At 44.8% G+C, this 18,502-nt stretch overlaps 1 non-coding gene and 1 pseudogene across 1 annotated transcript; one reads left to right on the plus strand and one right to left on the minus strand.

Annotated features, from left to right (window-relative positions):
* Positions 1-4,539: 4,539 nt before the first annotated feature.
* LOC133375431 (5S ribosomal RNA) lies at positions 4,540-4,658 on the plus strand. The gene has a single exon (XR_009760230.1). It is a non-coding gene; the product is annotated as a 5S ribosomal RNA (ribosomal RNA).
* A 12,293-nt stretch (positions 4,659-16,951) lies between these two features.
* Positions 16,952-17,070, minus strand: LOC133375432 (5S ribosomal RNA; annotated as a pseudogene).
* Positions 17,071-18,502: the final 1,432 nt, after the last annotated feature.

Raw genomic sequence — 18,502 nt, forward strand, 5'->3', positions numbered from 1 at the left:
GAGGGCAGGTCCACAATAATCAGCTATTATGTGAATGGAACCTCCATCTTCCAAGGCAATGTACCTCTGAATACACTAAAGAAATGATTGACAATGACAAATTTGAACACTGTACTGCAGGGGTATCCAACACAATGGCCAGCAAATGTTCTTTTGGGAGGACAGGATAAGAATTCAGTAAATAACAAATGAATAAATTGAATTCCATCCTCCATAAGGATGGAAAGATCTGTCTCTTTCGGTTCTCTCAGTTTCTCAGTTTTCCAGTGTTAAATTCAGTTCTCTACAATTCTACAGCGATCTGTGAATTTTTTTAAAAAAATCCTCAGGAAAATTCTCTACCATTTTAGTGCAAATTTCTCCAAATAAACTCATTTTTGTAGGTGGTTTTGACAAAGGTACACATTTTTGCCAGCCATTTCTCATCATTTCATGCCTTTTCCCCTGTTATTTTCACTCATGCATTCATGTTTATGCACTTTCCCCTAACATATGCATTTTTGTAAACGTTGCTTAGTTGGCGAACTGCATCCCAACATCCCAATAAATGCAAATTTCAAAGGATGGCTGCGTTTCGCTGCTCATATTGTTTTGGAAACGGCAAATTTGATAAATTCTGCTTGAAATGAGAAATGAATTGAAATTCTCACCCATCCCTAATCCTCCATCAGTTCCAGCTAGAATGGCCAGTAATCAGGATGGTGGGAGTTGTAGCCATGCATTACCTGGAGGGCATCACACCTGTTGTATCACCTAAGCTAAAAATGCAGCACATAAACCAGCAAAAACAAAAGGTAAGCAAAAACAAAACTGGACACCTGCAGTGCATTGATACCAGACAGATGTTGCCTGGCACCTAAATTAGAACAAGGGAGGAACTTTGGGGGGGTAGTTTCACTGATGGCTTGGAACAATAGAAAATGCCTCCTCTTATTGGAGTTTGGGATATATTGCAGTGGAGTGCGGTTATGAATAGTCTAGTAAGACTGTTGGTTGAAAGAATAGAGAATCTTACAATTTATTACTACTGAGAAATAAAACTATTCTGAATACAGAAGTAGGGTTGCCAGGTTCGGGGCGTGAGACTGATCCTGTATCTTTAGAAGAAGAGAAAGTCAGCCAAGTGCAGGTGTTCTTGCAACCCTGTAATGGGAAAAAACATAAGGTGGCATTCTCCCTCCCCCCTGCACAACTTTTAAAGATACAGAAGATCTCGTGGTTGCCAGGCCTGGCCTCCAAGAGGTCTTCTGCATCTTTAAAAGTTGTGCAGGGGTAAGGGAGAATGCCACCTTGTGGTTTTTCCCATTACAGGGTTGCAAGAACACCTGCACTTGGCTGACTTTCTCTTCTTCTAAAGATACAGGATCAGTCTCAGGCCCTGAACCTGGCAACCTTAGTACAGAGACATACATGTGGCCATTGCAAAGTCACATGACTCGCACTCACAGACACTGTCTCTGACTGACTAGAAAGGAAGTGGAAGGGAGGAATTAAAGCTTTAGAACAGTTACTAAGGAAGGAATCGGCAAAGAAAGAATAGATTGCCTTTCTATTTACCGCCCTCCATTGGTTCAAATTACTTCATAGAATCATTGAATAGTAGAGTTGGAAGGGGCCTATAAGGCCATCAAGTCAAACCCCCTGCTCAATGCAAGCATTAGTGTTTTACGCCCAACACCTTTATCTGGCAGTCACCTGTGAGGGTATCTGGAGATGGCCCTCTAATGAAGATCTTACTTCCCAAGCAGGATGGTAAGGAAAGACGGGTACCTTTCTAGGCTCCGTTGAACCTCACAGGGGATGCGGTGCTTGGTGCCCTTGCTGTCTTGGCTGCAGCTGATAACTAGAAACAGGCCTTCTCAGTGGCACTTGTCAAATCCTCTCCACAGTGATCCTTCTGGCATATCGAATTAGATAGGCAAAATGCCTGTGTATAAGGCAGCTTCCCAAGTAAAGCTCACTTTATTTTCCTGGCCTTTTCTTGAATGATATTGGCCTCCCCTCTGTTATGATTACTGCTGCTAGTTTTTGTTATTTGGGTTTTAATTTTTTTAATTAATTTTTTTTTACTTTTTATTTTTTTAAATAATAAACTGTCCTAAGAGGAAAGATGGGGTTAAAATGTTCAAATAAATCAACAGGCGAATAAATTGCCTTTGAGTGTATGCAGAGTACATTTCCTTCTCTAATTAGCAACCACAGTTCACTTCGACAATTCTGGGCATCTGGAATTGTGAGTTCCAGAAAGTGTAACTTGCAGGTAGGTATGAAACCTGGGTTTTTTTTTGGGGGGGGGGTTAGGGACAGCAATTTACAAATTTGAAAGTCCACATATCGGACAAGCACTGTCTCTGTGGTCTTTTCACTGCTTATGGAAGACCTTCCTTTTTCAGCAAGCCTTTCAAGGAGAGATTCTTATCCTAGTCTGTATCTGTATAGGATCTGAAATTGTTTTAATATATTTTGTTATTGTTTATGTTTTTATTGATTGTTATTCTTGTTAATCGCTTTACGGATGTTTCATGGGAAGTGATTCATAAAAAATGAAAATAATAAATAAATACATTTGTTATTTAATTAAAAACCAATTTCCTTTGTTAGAAATTGGAATGATTAAATTCTGTTCAGAATTGCAAGCGGTTTAAAGTAGCAAGGTGGTTGTGAAAAGCTGGAATCAGTCAGACCATCTAGCGTTCAGTACGCAGCAGAAACAGGGTCCACTCAGAGGACAATCCTCCTTTGCAACCCTCGCTGAAATGGTGCTGTTCAAGAGAAGTCCCCATTCATTTCAGTGAGGCTCAAGAAGGAGAACTTCTTGGTGGATTGGGCCCTAGATAGTAGATGGGAGGATTACCATGGAGAGGTTTAACATGTATTTTTTCATTAATCCTCCCAAAAGAATACAGGACAACTTGATTAATCTCAGAGAGTAAGCAGGTAAAAAATGGAAATTGACTGCATTCAAGCTGATCCCAGTTTATGGTGACCCTATGAATAGGGTTTTCATGGTAAGCAGTATTCAGAGGGGGTTTCCCATTGCCTCCCTCTGAGGCTAGTCCTCCCCAGCTGGCTAGGGGCTGCTCAGCTTGCCACGGCTGCACAAGCCAGCCCCTTCCTTGTCCGCAACTGCCAGCTGGGGGGCAACTGGGCTCCTTGGGACTCTGCAGCTTGCCCACGGCTGCACAGGTGGCAGGGCACATAACCCCTGAGCCACTCCCTGTGGGGTGATCTTTAGCTGGCCCTTGACACCCAGGAGACATGAGCGGGGATTTGAACTCGCAGACTCTGGACTCCCAGCCAGGCTCTCCTCCCCATTGTGCTATGCCAGCCTTTAAGCAGGTAAAGAGGGAGCCATTCAGGAGAAACTGTGATGCTTTGAAAGAAATCATAGAAAGACCCCAGAGCTTCAGAAGGGCCAAGTGTGCCCCACAGCAAACCCCATGGCTCCGACTTGCAACCAGACAAATAAGCCCAGTGGAATGCATTTCAAAACCATGCATCTTCACCTGTTCTTATTTCATATTTTTTTACAAGTGCCACATAATGTTCATTCAGAATCTGACCCTGGCATAGAAAGCTGACGCCCAGCCCACTAGAGCATCTACTTCCTCATTACCAAACGAGAAGACAAAGGCAGATGCTGCTAGAGGTGGAAGAGAAATTTGGTTTTCTTTGCATTTTTAATGAGAAATGACATAATTTGCTCTTCTCAAGCCAAGGCACCAGGAGTCGGGGAAATCTTTGTTTCAGCCCAAGGGCCACATTCTATTGGTGGGTGGGGCCAAGGGCAAAAGTGGGTGGGGCCATAAATGTACATTTTAACTGGGCACAATAGGCTAGTTTCTACACACACTCGCACACCTCTTTCTATCCTCCCTCCAAACAAGCCAGAGGTATAAACAACATTCAGGAACACATTCAAGCCAGGCAAGAACACTGAGGGTGTAAAGCAGGGCCAATGGGGTGTGGTCTGGGGAGAGTTCCAAGGGCCAGAGAGAGAGCATTCGGCCCCCGGACCGGAGGTTCTCCACCCCTGCAATACACAAATGGAAACATACGTAGCTATCCATTGAAATGTGCACTTTTCCAAATTTTGTGATGGAGTTCTCCAACTGAACAGTGTGTGCACAAATTATTATTATTATTATTATTATTATTATATTTATATCCTGCCCTTCCTCCCAGCAGGAGCCCAGGGCGGCAAACAAAAGCACTAAAAACACTTTAAAACATCATAAAAAGACCTTAAAATACATTAAAACAAAACAACGTTAAAAACATTTTTTAAAAAGTCTTTAAAAACATCTTTTAAAAAAGGGTTAAAACATATTATTAAAGAAAACATATTAATAGCAATTCTAACACAGACGCAGACTGGGATAGGTCTCAACTTAAAAGGCTTGTTGAAACGGGAAAGTCCTTCAAAAGGCGCCGAAAAGATAACAGAGATGGCGCCTGCCTAATATTTAAGGGGGGTGGGATTCATATGCATATATTAGGGGAAAATATGCACAAAAGCACACATTTATATTAGTGAGAGCCTAGGGCCATACTACCCTGAACACGCCCAATCTCATCTGATCTTGGAAGCTAAGCAGGGTCAGGCCTGGTTAGTACTTGGATGGGAGACTGCCTGGGAATACCGGCTGCCGTAGGCTTGAAGGCAATGGTGAACCACCTCTGAATACCTCTTACCCTGAAAACCCTATGAATACATAAAAAAAAAAAAAAAAGATTTGTACGGTCGCCATAAGTCGTAATCGACTTGAAAGAGTATAACAGCAACAATATTAGTGAGAATAACATACAGAAATGACTTGTATATTGGGGGGAAATGCTTCCAAAAAAAGTGTATAAGGGTCAAAACAGCATACAAAAATGTGTTGGAGGAATTTGCAATAAAATGTCAAGGCCTAACAAATATGTTGCTGCCTACTGAGAGGAAGGGCAGGATCTAAATCTAAATCTAGAGCTAAATATCAATCAATCAGTCACCAGTTGTTGCAGATTTGAAAACTGCTGTGGAGAACTAAATTTAAGATTGGGGCGAGAAAACTGAAATCACCAGATTCATCCATCCCTAGGTGCAGCAGTCAGAACTTCTACAAGGCGCACCTGCTGAAATCCTCTCTTCTGCACTACTATTGAAGGTGCAAAAGCTTTCACCTGGTCACACTGTCTTACAGCTAGAATTGGGGGATATTCGGTTTACCAGGCCTATTTAGGGAGGAAAGAGGTCCCTTCTAGAGATTTATACCCATTGAAAGAACTGGGAGCTGGGAGATGAGTCCTGTCCAGTGGCAGCCAGTGAGATGGCTGGTTAGGCAAAAACCATTGGCTGGTACAATACACTTGTATCACTCTTGGGATGAAAAGATTGTGACAGGGTGAAAGAAAAGAGCTGATTTCATCTACTATGGTGAATCCAAGTGTGAAGAACCATGACAGGTGGGAAAATGTGTGAATGTATGTGTGTGTAGGAAAGCCTGGAGAAATCTGGCAAAACACTGGCAAATGTAGGATGAAATATGATGGCTCAGGGCTGGGGCAAGGCAGATGGAGTCCAGGAGAATGCAAGAAGAGCCTGGCTGCTGGATCGGGCCAAAGGGGGCCCATCTAGTCCAGCCAATGGTTCTCATAGTCGCCAACCAGATGCTCAAATGTGAAGCCTGCAAGGAGGACCTCAGCACAAATGAGAGTTACCTGGCATTACGAATCCCATTACTGACCACCTGACAGAACATGGCTTGAATGAGGGTTGCCAGTCATTAAGGATTTCATTTTTCCATTTGGTATTTTTTGCTTTAGGTTCTGCATCAGGTCTTCTGCTGAATTACAAGCCACATTTTTGACCTGGAGTGATTTCAAACATTTTACTCTATTTGACCACACATCCTGATCCGGCGGGCCCTAAACCTTGATGCATCAAACTCCACCAGGACTCAGACTACGCTGTGCTAAAATCTATCAGGCTCTCCACATGACCTGCCCCAAATGCAAAGGCTTCACCTCCTGATGCACGCAAACCTATCAGGCTCTGCCCCTGACCACTCAAAAACCACCTCTGGCCTTGACCCTGCCCAGTGACACCTCTGAATACTACTTATGGTATGTGTTTTTAAACCAGGGGCAGAGACCTTTTTCATTCCCTTCTGGGCAGTCTTCCAGGGACACCATGCCAATGGTGGGTGATGCCAGAGGCAAAAGTGGGCAGAGCAACAAATGGGAATTCTACCTTTGTGTGGTAGCAGTGGAGGCTGGTGGCTCCGATGTCAGCAGGGCAGTCAATCCGGTCTGGGTTTTAGTCCGAACTTAAAAGGAGCCCCTTGAAAGTTCAGACGAAAACCCGGACCGGATTCACTGCTCCACTGAAATCAGAGCCAGCAGTCCCCACTGCACAGTAGGCTAGTTTCCACACACATCCACACACCCCTCTCCATCCTCTAGCCAGGCAAGCAGGAAGCATGAGCAGAGTTCAGAGATACCTTCCAGCCATGCAAAAACACTCAAGGAGTGTGCAAAGGAGGGCTGATGGCAGGCAAGGCTCAGGAGGGTGTGTGGGCTAAGGAGAGTGCCAAGGGCCAGAAAGAGAGGCCTGGGGCCACATTTGGACCCCAGGGCTGAGGTGACCCATCCCTGGCGTAAACAATGGGAGACGGCTGTTATCTTCTTGCCCAGATTGTGCGTTTCCTGGAAGCATCTACTCAGCCACCATTGGAAACTAGATACTGGGGCAAGAGGGACTTTTGCTCTGATTCAGCAGGGCTGTTTGGGTATTCTGAACTTAAATTTTGCCTGAGGCTGGACTGATGAAACCCTGCTTGAATGGCTACCTGAGAGAGAGACAGAGAGAGAGAGACAGAGAGAGAGAGAGAGAGACAGAGAGAGAGAGAGAGATCAGTGTTAAAAGAGGCAAAGCCGCAGTGAAAATGTGAGAGGCAACAGCAGCAGCAGGTCTCCATTTCCCAACTCTGCCTGCACACACCCAACAACCATGGCAACTAGTCATTTGCTCTCTTTAAAGGGAAAAAAAATGAAAACTGACATTCTTTAGATTCTGCTGATTAGATTGTCTTCTTTTTCTCTCGCTTGTGCCTGGGAATGTCTTTCCGAGGCCAGGGATGGATTTGGGGGGGTGGGGAGGTTGAAAAGAGGGAGCTTTCTGGTTGCATAAAGTTCTCCCCCTCTTCTTTTGGTTGCTAAGCAATCTGTGTGCTCTCCGAAGCCACCGAGAGACAGACCCTTGGCTTGCTGCGTTCCACTGTTTCATTTGCAATTTAAATTCCCTGACAGGCAGAGGCAACCAAGCTGTTCACTTAAGATTGCAAAAAAGAAAAGAAAAAAAGGAGAAAAAGTTATTTTGAAATACAGGGAATATCCAGTGCCTCAAGCTCTTCATAAATTTCTTTGATAGTTATGGTGAGACGAGATGGGAAAAGGGGGGGGGGAGGCAGAAAACTACACTGACTGTAGACCAGGCTCACCTGTTGATTGTCTAATGCACTTCCCCCTGGAGCAGAGCTGAGATGGGGGGCCAATAGGCAACCAAGTGGGGGGAAATACCTGGAGCAACGGCTGCCATCTCTTTCCATCTCCTGTGTATCCCCGCATCTCTGTTTCTTAATCTAAAATGGTTCTGCAGTGGGGATCAAAGATCAGAGCTCCAGTTAAAATCTCACATTGCATATAGCATGGGAATGGGGAAGACTTTTCAGTATGAGGGCCGCATTCCCTTCCGGACAACCTCCTGAGGGCCACATCCCAGTGGAGGGCAGGGACAAAGGGAAAAGTGGGTGGAGCAATGGATGTGCATTTTACCTTTGTATAGTAAGCTAGTTTCAACACTCACTTGCAAAACTCTTTATATTTTCCAGAGGTCAGTGGTACATTCTAACCAGGCAAAAATTCCTTGGCGGTGATGCAGGGCCAGTGACCTGGGAAGAGTTCTGGGGCCAGATAGATAGGCTTGGAGGGGTGGATTTGGCCCCTGTGCTTGAGGTTCCTCACCCCTGTTCAGGTATTTGTCAGGGTTTCCCCACTGTTTCTGTGCACACTTGTTGAGAAGAGGAGACCTCTGAACACGAGCAGAGAGCATTCGCTCCAGGGATGGAAAGATCTGTCAATTTATGTTCTGTCAGTTGCTCACTTTTCTAATGTTAAATCCGGTTCTCTACATTTCTGCAGCAATCTACTATTTTTTTTAAAAAAAAAAATCCTTGGGAAAATTCTGCATCATTTTAGTGCAAATTTCCCCAAATAAACAGTTTTGTAGGCAGTTTTGACAAAGGTACACATTTTTGCCAGCCATTTCTCATCACTTCATGCCTTTTTGAATGTTATTTTCACTCATGTATTCATTTTTATGCACACTTTCCCCTAATATATGCATTTTTAGAAATATTGTTTAGTTGGTGAACCGCATCCCAAAATTCCAATAAATGCCATTTTCGAAGGATGGCTGTGTTTCGGTTCTCATATTGTTTCGGAAAGCGCAAATTTGATAAATTCTGCTTGAAATGCGAACTGAATCAAAATTTTCACCCATCCCTACCACAGTCAGCTCTCATAGGGAGCCCAGGGAGGGGAGCCTTGACTAGGATGAGATCTGTTGGCTGGTTCAAAAACATTCCGTCAAGTTAACAAGCTGGCATCAATTTGAGTTTATTCTTTGTCCGCTAGCCACTGCTTTTACTAATCCCTTTTCCCCTCCCCCCAAATATTGATATTAATATCTGTCTTTAAAAGGAAATATCGATAAAGTTATTCTAAATATCTAAAGTTTAGAGGCAGATTTTTTTTAAAAAAAATCAATTTTTCCAAAATAGCAGCAGAAAATCACTACATTAAAATTTAATCTGTGATGATAGAGAATAAGCAAATTAATGGAAATTTTGGTACCAAATCCAAATTGGCCAGTCGTCTAGTACATCCCTAGTCTTGACTCTGGTCTATTTCATGGCCAAGGCTAAGTGCTGGACCAGTGATGAATGAAATTAACTGGGCTTTTTAAAGTCAGATCCATTTCTGAGCCCTGAAAAACCTCAATATAAATTTCCTGGTGACTTGCGCACGTGTGTCTGTGTGTGCGCACATGCACACAAACCCCATTCCCTGAATAACTGACACAGAAGAAAAATCCCCCTTTCCCCTGGTTACCCTGTTAATTAAGTAATGCTAACTCATTCTGAATGTTTGAGAGGAACTGGCAACCCCCTTTGAATCAGGTGTGGATTCACAGGTCACATACACAGACGAGGCCATCTGTTCATAGGGTAAAGAGTGAGAAGTTCATTTCTGTGCTTCCCTATGATTGGGCATTTATTTATTTATTTCATTAAACTTATAGACCGCCCCATAGCCGAAGCTCTCTGGGAGGTTCACAAGAACAAGAAAACATCAAAAATACAATAAACATGTAACAATATAAAACACATTAAAAATTTAAAATGTTAACAAGATTAAAACAATGTCAGCGCATACTAAACATATTAAAATGCCTGGGCAAAGAGGAAAGTTTTAACCTGGCGCCGAAAAGATAGTAACGGTGGCGCCAGGCGTATCTCCTCTGGGAGGTCATTCCACAGTTCAGGGGCCACCACAGAAAAAGCCCTTTTCCGTGTTGCCACCCTCCGAGCTTCCCTATACGTAGGAACTCGGAGGAGGGTCTTTGATGATGAGCGTAGTGTATGGGCAGGTTCATATTGGGGAAGGTGTTCCAACAGGTATTGTGGTCCTGTGCCGTGTAGGGCTTTGTAGGTTAAAACCAGCACTTTGAACAGGGCCCGGAAACAAATAGGCAGCCAGTGCAGGCGGGCCAGAATCGGTGTTATATGGTCGGACCGTCTGGTCCCCGTTAATAGTCTGGCCGCTGCATTCTGCACAAGCTGCAGTTTCCGGACCGTCTTCAGAGGCAGCCCCACGTAGAGCGCATTGCAGTAATCTAATTTCGAGGTTACCAGCGCATGAACTACTGAGGCGAGGTTCTCTCTGTCCAGATAGGGGCGTAGCTGGGCCACCAGCCGAAGTTGGTAAAAAGCACCCCGAGCCACCAAGGCTATCTGAGCCTCAAGTGACAGGGATGGGTCTAAAAGGACTCCCAAGCTATGAACCTGTTCATTCAGGGGGAGTGTAACCCCATCCAGAACAGGTCGAACATTCACCATTCTGTCAGGAGAACCACCCACCATCTCAGTCTTGTTTGGATTAAGCCTCAGTTTGTTAGCTCTCATCCAGTCCATTGTCGCAGCTAGACATCGGTTCAGCACGTCGACAGACTCACCTGAAAAAGATGAAAAGGAGAAATAGAGCTGCGTGTCATCAGCGTACTGATGGCAACGCACTCCAAAACTCCTGATGACCGCACCCAGCAGCTTCATATAGATATTAAAAAGCATGGGGGACAGAACTGACCCCTGCGGGACTCCATACTGGAGGTCCCAGGGTGTCGAGCAGTGCTCCCCAAGTACTACCCTCTGGAGACGACCCACCAAGTAGAAGCGGAACCACTGCCACACAGTACCGCCCACTCCCAGATCAGAGAGTCATCCCAGAAGGATACCATGGTCGATGGTATCAAAAGCTGCTGAGAGATCAAGGAGAATCAGTAGGGTCACACTTCCCCTGTCTGTCTCCCGACAGAGGTCATCAAACAGGGCGACCAAGGCTGTCTCCGTGCCAAAACCGGGTCTAAAACCCGACTGAAATGGATCCAGATAATTGGTTTCATCCAAAAGTGTCTGGAGCTGGTCGGCAACCACTCGTTCCAGGACCTTGCCCAGGAACGGAACATTAGCTACCGACCTATAGTTGTTGAGATTTTCTGGGTCCAGGGACGGTTTAATCCCTTTCACGGTGTGGAGAATATCATAATGGCTGCTTTCACACATGGGGCTGATTGCGTTAGTTTAACGGATTAAAAAGGTAGCGCTTCTGTCCCGATTTAATCCCTTTCACACTGCAGAACCTGTTGCGTTAAGGAACAGCAGCTTTTTCAGCTGATATACCGGCATTTTGTGCAACTGTCTTGTTTTCATCCCTCACCCATGCACACTGTTCCTCACTGTGTAGGAGGTCTAAGACCTCATCCCGTCACCATGAAAGCCCTCTCCCTTTAGGATCTGACTTTTCAAATTGCTTTAGTTGTATCAAGGCAGGGGTGTGTGTGGGAAATGCTGCTGCTATCCACACTGATGCCGGAATACCGGTACAACATTCATCAGGCAAAAAAACACCCCTGAACGACTAAAGGACAGGAACGCACTGCATGCTGGGATGCCTGTCACATGAGCGGCTGCAGCTAGCAAAAAACTCCGGCAATCTTCCAGGTTCACAGGCTTGCCAAACGATTATTTGTGGCATCATTTATCACAGAAATTAGTGCTAAACTTCCACTACATTCCACTAGAATTCTGGAGCTAGCTTGTGCGTCGTGTGAAAGATAAAATATAGAGTGCAAATTACTAGGTAAGAATGTTACCATGTGCTGACAGGCAGTAAGAAGCATAGGTTTTGATCCCCAAGGATGCAGGGGAACAAAGAGTTAAAAGGACAAGAGAGAGCCGAAACAAGGCTCAGGTTGCAGCAATTACACAGCTGCAGGAACTCAACCCTAATTGCTGGAGGGCCATAAAAATGGAGCTAGAGATTCCAGCTAGCGTGGGGGTGTGAGGAGAAAAGTCGATGAGAAGTGTATTGCCGAAAGTGCTTGCGCCGCGTAAGTGCCTATACCTGTTTATTGGACTTGTTTGTGAGCAGCAAATAAAGTTATGTTTAACTACGCTCCTGTGTACGTCTGCCTATTACGTTCTACCTGGTTCTGAAGGTCCACCGCTAACATAGGGTTATGGGCCCAGATTACAGCCGGACCCAACAGAACCAGTAAGCAGACAAACTGGAAAAAGGAGCATACGCAGGCAAGGAAGCAAGCACCATCGAGCTCCCGGAGAGAGAGGCCAGGATGGCAACGTCTTATGCATCTGGACTGCCTCTACAGCGTCTCAGCGAAACTAACTATATGAGTTGGCACATTAAAATGCAAATGCTGCTCATACGAGAAGATGTATGGCATGTTGTTGAGGCAGACGCTCCAGACGACCCCACAGAGGAATGGCAATGCCAGGACCAGAGGGCAAAAGCCACAATAATCCTGGGAGTGCAAGACTCTCAATTGCTGTATGTAAGCGACAGAGAAACAGCGAGAGAAGTTTGGGAGGCACTTCGGAGTGTGCATGTATGTACTATGGCTGGCAGCAAAGCGTTACTCACAAGAAGGCTGTTTCAAACCCGTTTAAAGGGAGGAATAAGCATGCACGAGCATATTCAGACTGTACGTAACCTGTTTGCACAGTTGCAGGACAGAGATGTGTATTATTCGGACCAGCAGCAGGTGTACGTGCTATTATCATCATTAAACGCCTCATATGATGCGGCAATCTCAGCGCTCGAGGCTTTACCCGATGAAGATCTGAACATGCTGTATGTTACCGAGAAGTTACTTCAGGAGGCGGAGAGACGACGTGAAAGCAGCGCAACTCAAGCCGCCACCGGTCCAAGTAAAAGGAAAGATGTCGTTAAAGACTACACGAGTGTAAAGAAATGCTTCAGATGTGGTTCCATGAAACATCTGCGTAAAGACTGTGATATGGCAAGAAAACCAGAGAAAGGAAAAGACTTTTTGTCTGTACGCGTAGTAGCAAGCGACACGAGTAAGAAGGACAGAGAAAACTCCCCTGTTTGGGTAATCGACTCTGGGTCTACTCATTTTCTCGCAAGTAAAAAGGAACAATTTAAAGTGCTCTCTCCTACACGTGAGCAAGTCATTTTGGCTGACGGATCGACACGCGAGGTACTGGGGAGGGGCACCATTTATGTAAACTGTTTAAAAACTACTTTGTCAAACGTGTTGTACGTTCCACAAATGGACATGAATATAATGTCTGTGTCTAAACTTAACAGTATGAATTATGATGTAACATTCTCAAAAGGGACTTGCACCATAAGCAGATTGGGAAAAGTGCAAGCAAAGGGACATTTATGCAATGCTCTGTATGTTATAGATCAATCTCAAGTAGCTGCTGTTAAAACTGTGTTAAATAAACCTACCCACGATGGGTGTATTCACGATTACCACAGGAAACTGGGACATGCTGGTTTCTCAACACTGCAGTTAATGCCAAAACACAGTGCTGATATTCAGTTTAAATGCTGCAAAGAATTTGTAGAATGTTCTGTCTGTAAAGAGACAAAGGCAGAAGCCGCACCGGTAAAGAGAAGCAGCGACTGCAAAGCGAGCAGGGTGTTTGAACTGCTAAGCATGGATTTAGTGGGTCCATTCCGTAAATCCAAAGGAGGTGCCAGATATTATTTAGTACTGGTGGATAATTTCTCAAGATATAGTTTTGTTTACTTGCTCAAAACTAAAGCAGAAGCAGCTAAGCATATTCGTCACTTTGTTAAATGGGTGGAAGCAAAACACTCTGTTAAGGTGGCACAGCTGCATTCTGATAGGGGAGGGGAATTTCTCTCCAGCTCTTTGCAGGGATTCCTTAAGGAAAAAGGAATAAAACATTCTCTAACGGCCACATGGGCGCCGAATCAGAACGGGATTGCAGAACGCAAAAACAAAAGCTTGCAAAATATGATGCGCGCTATGCTGTATGGCAGTAAATTAGCATCGAATTTTTGGTGAGAAGCAGCAATGTATGCGAACCATGTACTCAATAGGTTATACACGATAGCTGTGGATACAACACCATATGAAATGTTATATGGGAGAAAACCCAAACACACACATCTCCAACGGTTTGGAGCTACATGCTGGGTGCAGGTGCCCAAGGCACATAGTAATGGAACTCATGTACAAGGGTTAATCCTGGGCTATGAGAGGGCTGGCTATAGAATATGGGTAAAGGACTCACAGAGAGTAATGCTAAGCCGGGAGGTTTCCTTGGAATGCCCAGAAACCCCAAAAATGAAGGAGGATGTGGTGATGTTCTGGAATGAACACAGAGAAAGAAGGCCTGTTGCTAATGAACTGCAACAAGAGCCTAAGAGGGTAAATGAGGAAGCCAGTGTATATACCCCTATAGAAACAAATGTATCCCCAGGAGCTAATAGCGAAAGACAGCCTACCCTTTCTGTGAAACAAGAAACAGAACAAGAAAGTAATGAAGGAGAGGGGGGGATGGTCAGAACGTCTCACTGACTGAGCCAGTGACGGAACCCCGCAGGTCTCAGAGAGCTAACTTAGGTAAGCCTCCAGACCGCTTTACAATAGCAACCATTAAAGCAACCCAGAAAGATAACGAAACAGCACAGCCCCATGACGAGACAGATGATTGGACTGCACAGGATTACAAAATGTGGTTTGCAATGGTGGATGGAGGGAGTCATTGGATGGATCAACTAGATGAAGAGCTCTAAGCTCGAACTGAGGATTGAACTGTCTGTATGTGTAACATGTACTGTCTGTATATGTAACATGAACTGTGAAACATATGTATAAATGTATACTGCATTCCTTAGAAATCAAAAGCTGGGGGAATGTTACCATGTGCTGACAGGCAGTAAGAAGCATAGGTTTTGATCCCCAAGGATGCAGGGGAACAAAGAGTTAAAAGGACAAGAGAGAGCCGAAACAAGGCTCAGGTTGCAGCAATTACACAGCTGCAGGAACTCAACCCTAATTGCTGGAGGGCCATAAAAATGGAGCTAGAGATTCCAGCTAGCGTGGGGGTGTGAGGAGAAAAGTTGATGAGAAGTGTATTGCCGAAAGTGCTTGTGCCGCGTAAGTGCCTATACCTGTTTATTGGACTTGTTTGTGAGCAGCAAATAAAGTTCTGTTTAACTACGCTCCTGTGTACGTCTGCCTATTACGTTCTACCTGGTTCTGAAGGTCCACCGCTAACAAAGAAATCATCAGAATAATGGCAGTGTGAAAGCAGCCTTTGATATCTTCTTGGAGGGCAGGTCCACAATAATCAGCTATTATGTGAATGGAACCTCCATCTTCCAAGGCAATGTACCTCTGAATACACGGAAATTAGTGCTAAACTTCCACTACATTCCACTAGAATTCTGGAGCTAGCTTGTGCATCATGTGAAAGATCAAACATAATGCTCAAATTACCAGGTAAGAAATCGTCAGAATAACAGAATAAAGTGCAGTGTGAAAGCAGCCAATATCAGAACCTGAATGTCGGAAGATTCAGGACAGACAAACAAAAGTACTTCTTCACAGAGACAGCTCCCACAAGAGACACTGACAGCCACCAACTTGGGTGGCTTTAAAAGAGGATTAGACAAATTCATGGAGGAGAAGGCTATCATTGGCTACTAACCATGACGGGTATGTTCTACCTCCACTATTTGAGGCAATACGCTTCTGAATACCACTTGCTGGGAATCACAAGCGAGGAGAGGGCTGCTGTGTTCAAGTCCCGTTTGCTGGCTTCCCAGAGTCATCTGGCTGGCCACTGTGACAAGAGGGTACTGGAGGAGATGGGCCAGTTGCCTGATCCAGCAGGCTGTTCTTATTTGACATTCAATTTAGTTGCATTTAAAGGTGAACCTTCCTAATTTGCGCTTTCCAAAACAATACACAAGCTGAAACATACCCCCCCCCCCGGAAATTCACATCTCCAAATTTTGCAGGGCTGCTCTCTGACCAAGTAATGTGTACAAACATGAATATACCAGAGTGTGCATGAAAATGCGTATATTATTGAAAACATATGAAAATTTATTTATTTATTTATTATTTTATTTATGCCCCACACTTCCTTCCAGCAGGAGCCCAGGGCGGCAAACAGAAGCACTAAAAGCACTTGCATTAGTGAAAATGTGCATTAGTGAAAATGTGCATTAGTGAAAATTGCTTTGCAAAAATGTGCATACTAAACACAATTGCATACAAATATATTCTCACTAAAATGCTGGTGGATTTTCATTAGTCCTTTAAAACAAAATATTTGCAAACTAATGTGGAAATATAGAGATCTGAATTTAAGATTGGAAAAATGAGCAACGGAGAGAAACTGAAATGTACAGATTTGCCCATCCCAAACTTGATTCCATAGCACCGCAGCCTGCAGAACCAGACCAGGACCCTCACAGGTCCTTCTGCTAGGCACAACGAACCAAGGGCTTCTCCAACTATCTTGCCAATTCAACAATTTATGTAACACCCCAGGCAGGAGGCCATGAAGGACAGGGGAAGTGCAAGTCACTTGAGATAAGGACATATGGAGACCTGCTAGATTGGGCTAATGGCCCATCTTGTCCAGCATCTGTTCTCACAGTGGCCAACCAGATGCCCATGGGAAGCCCACAAGCAGGACCTGAGCGCAAGAGCACTCTCCCCTCCTGATGCTTCCGGCAACTGGTTTTCAGAAGCATACTGTGCCTGACTATGGTGGCAGAGCACAACCATCCTGGCTAGTAGCCATTGATAGCCTTTTTCCTCCATGAATTTGTCTAATCCTCTTTTAAAGCCATCCAAGTTGGTGGCCATCAATGTCTCCTCTGGGAGCAAATTCCACTGTTTAACTATGTGCTGTGTGAAGAATCTTCCAGCATTCTGCTTCACTGGATGTCCATGAGTTCTAACGTTGCGAGAGAGGGAGAAAAAAATTCACTAGCCACTTTCCCATACCATGCATAATTTTACACACTTCTATCCTGTTAACTCTTACTTTTTCTCTAAATTGTTGTTGTTATATGCCTTCAAGCCGATTATGACTTATGGCAACCCTATGAATCTTTTGGATATATTCATAGGCAGAGCTTGGAAAAGTTACTTTTTTGAACTACAACTCCCATCAGCCCAATCCAGTGGCCATGTTGGCTGGGGCTGATGAGAGCTGTAGTTCAAAAAAGTAACTTTTCCAAGCTCTGTTCATAGGGTTTTCAGGGTAAGAGGTATTCAGAGGTGGTTTATCATTGCCTTCCTCTAAGCCTACGGCACCCGGTATTCCCAGGCGGTCTCCCATCCAAGTACTAACCAGGCCTGACCCTGCTCAGTTTCCAAGATGAGACGAGATCGGGCATGTTCAGGGCAGTATGGCCATAGGCGTCTCTAAATTAAAAAGGCCCAAATGCTGCAACCTTTACTCATAGGTGAGACCAGATTGCTAGCCCTTCAAGAGGTGCTACTTCTTGCAGAGGATAAGAGAGGTGGACTGGAGACAGAGGCCCACAAGGCCTCCATTCACTTACAATCCTTGCTGACATGTTGACCTGGGGTTTCTTCTTCAGGGCCAGGACAACGGCTGACAAGATGGAGCTTTGGTGTAATCAGGCAAGGCCATTTAGATGTGCTCCTGCCTTTTCAGTTGCATGGATGAAGACAGCAAGAGCTGACAACTTTCTTTCTAGTAAGGCTCCTGTGCCTTTGACAGCTGTAGGACAAGCAGGAATTCAACAAGTGAAACTTTGACTAGCCTGCAGATATGAGCTTTTTCTGTTATTTTTTGCTTCTGTGATAGCTGTTCAACGTACAGAAAACCTGCAGGGGGGGGATGAGTTGGCAATTCTGAATTTTGATTTAGACATCAAAAAGGCTTACCCAGCAGCCCATCCAGTTCAGATTTGCAGCATCAATTAAAAGTCTTCTTTTATGTAGACCTAAGCCCAGTGGCGTAATCTCATTGGCAAACAGAAGAGGGAGCCCTACTCTAGTCTAACTACGAAAGCAGCTAGGTGGGTGTAGAATACAGTGCACTGCAAGTCACCGAGAACATTGCCAAGGCTGTCAAAGTGATAGGACCAGCTCTAGGTTTGAGCGGTTCCTAAGCAAACTGCCTTCTGATCAGTCCTTCCCTCTGTTTTGGGGCTCAACTGCACTGAACATATGGGTCTAGGCATTATTTCACATTCCCATAATGCACCTGACACAGCATCGCTCTACGGCATTGTAGGAAATTAAAAGGGCAGCTAGTTCCAGCCCAGCGCTGAACAGAGCACCAAGGAAAAAAAGTTAGGAGTCAGGGGTGGACCCCACTGGCCAGCTGGGTCCCTTGCACCTGCCCAGGGATACCGGGTACTGTCTCTGGTCCTGCAAAATGGTGTGAGGGTAGTAGAAGAGGAATCAAGTCTACAGGGCAGTAAATGTGAAACCAAAGGGCCTGCATATGGGGAAGAGAAGGATACAAAGATCAAGTGTGGGGTGGAATGCAGAGGAAAATTATAAGTTAACTAGGAATCAAATAACCACGCTGCTGTTCTGCCATTTGGGAACCCACTCCCTGAGAAAACAAATTGTTATCAGAAATGCTATTGCCTTTTTTGCGGACAAGGCTCCAACTCCTTTAACTGTGGCATGACAGGTGGAAGGTTGACAGGTGTAGCAGAGATGGAAAAGCACCTGCTGCTTTTCTGCCTGCCAGAAAACCAGCAGTGACATTCCTTCCTGTGCTCACAAAGCTACCATTTCTCAGAGCGCAGATATGCTTTGGGTAGATCCCGCTTCAGTGAGAGATCCAAGTGGCCAGCTGGCTGTTTTCCA

The sequence above is a fragment of the Rhineura floridana genome, unplaced genomic scaffold (assembly GCF_030035675.1).
Source record: "Rhineura floridana isolate rRhiFlo1 unplaced genomic scaffold, rRhiFlo1.hap2 scaffold_39, whole genome shotgun sequence".
Lineage (NCBI taxonomy): Eukaryota > Metazoa > Chordata > Lepidosauria > Squamata > Rhineuridae > Rhineura > Rhineura floridana.